Raw genomic sequence first — 4511 nt, 5'->3', positions numbered from 1 at the left:
TGTGGACTTCAGCGGTGGCTGCCGCGGGCTATGCGCGGCCTCCTGGGGGTCCCGCCTGCCCGCGCAGGCAGCTAGGACGGGGTTATCAGCAAAGCCTGTGAGGCGCTCTCATGGGGAGGGGGGGCTCCGCAGCCCCCCCAAGGTGGCTTCGTACACCTCTTGAACGTTGCGGCCCGGCCGCTCGGTGAGAGCGGGGTCTACCCGGGCAGACAGCCTGTCGGCCCCGCGGCCTGGACAGGCGGGAGCGGGGACTCTTGCGCTCGGGGGCTCTGCTCCAAGGAGCGAGAGCGGACGCTCTGCTCGGCCCGGAGAGTGGGGTGGCGGGGCGCCGTCGCCTCGCTGGAACCAGGGGCGTCGTGACGTGCGCGCGCGCCTAGCCGCCGCCAGAACAGGCCGGAAAGGTTGAGCTGCATACGGATCTAAGCCGTTGCCCAAACTAACTCTGGCCCGTGTGACACAGCCGCGCGCGCGCTTTCCCACGACACTCGACCGCCGGGCTCCCTCAGCCTGGGAGGCACTCTCGGGGCAGGGGGCCACCGCAGCCCCCTTAAGGTGGCTTCGTACACCTCTTGAACGTGGCGCCCGGCCGCTCGGAGAGCGGGGTCTACGCGGGCAGACAGCCTGTCGGCCCCGCGGCCTGGACAGGCGGAGCGGGGGCTCTTGCGCTCGTGGGGGCTCTGCACGGCCCGGAGAGCGGGGTGCGGGGCGCCGTCGCCTCGCTGGAACCTGGGGCGGCGTGACGTTCGCGCGCGCCTAGCCGCCGCCAGAACAGGCCGGAAAGGTTGAGCTGCATACGGATCTAAGCCGTTGCCCAAACTAACTCTGGCCCGTGTGACACAGCCGCGCGCGCGCTTTCCTACGACACTCGACCGCCGGGCTCCCTCAGCCTGGGAGGCACTCTCGGGGCAGGGGGCCACCGCAGCCCCCCCAAAGGTGGCTTCGTACACCTCTTAAACGTGGCGCCCGGCCGCTCGGTGAGAGCGGGGTCTACGCGGGCAGACAGCCTGTCGGCCCCGCGGCCTGGACAGGCGGAGCGGGGGCTCTTGCGCTCGGGGGGGCTCTGCACGGCCCGGAGAGCGGGGTGCGGGGCGCCGTCGCCTCGCTGGAACCTGGGGCGTCGTGACGTTCGCGCGCGCCTAGCCGCCGCCAGAACAGGCCGGGAAGGTTGAGCTGCATACGGATCTAAGCCGTTGCCCAAACTAACTCTGGCCCGTGTGACCGACACAGCCGCGCACGCGCTTTCCTACGACACTCGACCGCCAGGCTCCCCTCGGAATGGGAGGCACTCTCGGGGCGGGGGGCACCGCAGCCCCCCAAGGTGGCTTTACGTACACCTCTTGAACGTGGCGCCCGGCCGCTCGGAGAGCGGGGTCTACCCGGGCAGACAGCCCGTCGGCCCCGCGGCCTGGACAGGCGGAGTGGGGGCAAGCCAAGGCTACCGGCGGGCGGGATCGACCGGGTAGCCGCCGTGGGGGAACACAAGTTGGACGCCTCGCACCGTCGCGGACCACCGTCCTCCGTCTCTCTCCCTCTCTCGGAAGGGGGGCCGCCCGAGGCGCACGGGCCTCGGGCGGCCAGGGGTGGAAGGGCTCCACCCCAAGGTGGCTTCGTACACCTCTTGAACGTGGCGCCCGGCCGCTCGGTGAGAGCGGGGTCTACCCGGGCAGACAGCCTGCTGGCCCCGCGGCCTGGACAGGCGGAGCGGGGACTCTTGCGCTCGGGGGCTCTGCTCGGCCCGGAGAGTGGGGTGCGGGGCGCCGTCGCCTCGCTGGAACCAGGGGTGTCGTGCCATTCGCGCGCGCGCGCCTAGCCGCCGCCAGAACAGGCCGGAAAGGATGAGCTTCATACGGATCTAAGCCGTTGCCCAAACTACCTCTGGCCCCTGTGACCGACACAGCCGTGGCACGCGCTTTCCTACGACACTCGACCGCCGGGCTCCCTCGGCCTGGGAGGCACTCTCAGGGGTGGGGGGCACCGCAGCCCCCCCAAGGTGGCTTCGTACACCTCTTGAACGTGGCGCCCGGCCGCTCGGAGAGCGGGGTCTACCCGGGCGGACAGCCTGTTGGCCCCGCGGCCTGGACAGGCGGAGTGGGGACAAGCCAAGGTTACCGGCGGGCGGGATCGACCGGGTAGCCGCCGTGGGGAACACAAGTTGGACGCCTCGCGCCGTCGCGGACCACCGTCCTCCGTCTCTCTCCCTCTCTCGGAAGGGAGGCCGCCCGAGGCGCACGGGCCTCGGACGGCCAGGGGTGGAAGGGCTCCACCCCGAGGTGGCTTCGTACACCTCTTGAACGTGGCCGCCCGGCCGCTCGGTGAGAGCGGGGTCTACCCGGGCAGACAGCCCGTCGGCCCCGCGGCCTGGACAGGCGGAACGGGGGCAAGCCAAGGCTACCGGCGGGCGGGATCGACCGGGTAGCCGCCGTGGGGAACACAACACGGACGCCTCGCGCCGTCGCGGACCACCGTCCTCCGTCTCTCTCTCTCCCTCTCTCGGAAGGGAGGCCGCCCGAGGCGCACGGGCCTCGGACGGCCGGGGGTGGAAGGGATCCACCCCCCGCGGGAAGGGGACGCGCGCCGGCGCCCGGACGCGGGAGCGTTGACCCGGGGGTCTTTACTCCGCCGAGGGGTAGCCCGGAGAAGGAGCGAGACCGGCCGGCGGGGGTGGAACACCCCCTCATGCCTCGCTCCTTCTGGGGATAAAGCGCGTCGTCCGCAGGCCGCCGTCCCCTATCCCCGCCCTGGACCGCCCGCATCGGCCGGAGCCCGAGGGGACAGGCGGGGGTCCTTCGCTTTCGGGAAAACCTTCACCAAACGTGGGGCCCGTGCCCCGCTCTCGGCCGCCCTGAGGCGGGAGAGCCCGGATCGTTCTCTCTCTCGGCGTCGGCCCCACCGACGCCGTCGCACGGTGGCCTGGGAAAGGGCTGCACCCCCTGCGCCACGCTTCTCCCCCGGAGTACTCCCCCCGCAGGGGGCTCCGCGGGGTGTCCCGACGCGCAGAGTCGCTCGCCTTCTTCCGCGGGGGACGGGAGGGACGCCCACGCGCGTCCCTTCCCCATCCTCGAGAGCCGTACGCGCCGAGGGTGAACCCGCTCGCCGGGGCGCCGGGGAGCAGGGCCCTTGTGGTCCTTCCCCGGACATGGGCGCGGCGAGGGTCCCCCGGCCGCGACGGCTCTCCCGTTGACCCACTCTCTCGCCTTGGGTGGTGGTGATGGAGGCGGCTGCCTACGCCTCAGCCCGGCATCTCGGAGGGGGGTCGCCCGGGCAGCCAGCCAGCCAGCCTGTTGGCCCCGCGGCCTGCACAGGCGGAGTGGGGACACTTGCGCTCTATGACTCTGCTCCCAGGGAGGTGGCAGAGGGGCGGCCGCGGTGCTTTGACTTTGAGCGGTCCCCACTCCAGCACTCTGAGAAATAGTCACTTTGTCAAAGACCGCACACCGCTCGTTCCCTTATATGCAAAAAAGGTGTTCGTCCTGACGTTTTGCGAGCCCTTATTTTACCGTCGTCGGCGCTATCAGGGGAAACAGGCCCGCTCCTTCCGCCTTCATGGAACCGTAGCTCGGCCCCGAGGGCCCAGGATTACCCTCATACCGGTTCTCACGACATGCGTCGACACTCGGCTCAGCCCCGGCAGCCGCAGCTCCCGCCGGCCCGGCCAGCCGGGTCCGCACCCCTGGCCGGCGCCTGGAGCGTCTGGACTTTGTCGTTTTCTCTCCAAGACTCGTCTCTGCCAACTGCCGTGGACTTCGGCGGGGGCTGCCGCGGGCTGTGCCCGGCCTCTTGGGGGTCCCGCCTGCCCGCGCAGGCAGCTAGGACAGGGTTATCAGCGCTCTCAGGGGGGGCCTCCGCAGACCCCCCACAGGTGGCTCCGTACACCTCTTGAACGTGGCGCCCGGCCGCTCGGAGAGCGGGGTCTTCCCGGGCAAGCCGCCTGTGGGCCCCACGGCCTGGACAGGCGGAGCGGAGACAAGCCCAGGCTACCGGCAGGATCGACCGGCTGGCAGCCGTGGTGGAACAACGGGGACGCCTCGCGCCGCCGCGGGCCGCCGTCCTCCGTCTCTCTCCCACTCTCGGAGGCAGGCCGCCCGAGGCCAACGGGCCTCGGACGGCGTGGGGTGGAAGGGCTCCACCCCAGGGGAAGAAAACACGCCCGCGCTCGTTTGCACAGTCTGCCCCGGCCCGGCATCTCGGAGGGGGGGGGTCGCCCGGGCAGCCAGCCAGCCAGCCTGTTGGCCCCGTGGCCTGCACAGGCGGAGTGGGGACCCTCGCGCTCGATGACTCTGCTCCCAGGGAGGTGGCAGAGGGGCGGACGCGGTGCTTTGACTTTGAGCGGTCCCCACTCCCTTCTCAGCACATTGAGAAATAGTCACTTTGTCAAAGACCGCACACCGCTCGTTCCCTTATATGCAAAAAAGGTGTTCGTCCTGACGTTTTGCGAGGCCTTATTTTACCGCCGTCGGCGCTATCAGGGGAAGCGGGCCCGCTCCTTCCGCCTTCCTGGAACCGTGCCTCGG

This window comes from Eleutherodactylus coqui, unplaced genomic scaffold (genome assembly GCF_035609145.1).
Source record: "Eleutherodactylus coqui strain aEleCoq1 unplaced genomic scaffold, aEleCoq1.hap1 HAP1_SCAFFOLD_675, whole genome shotgun sequence".
Classification (NCBI taxonomy): domain Eukaryota; kingdom Metazoa; phylum Chordata; class Amphibia; order Anura; family Eleutherodactylidae; genus Eleutherodactylus; species Eleutherodactylus coqui.
Note: the sequence above shows the minus strand (reverse complement) of the source record.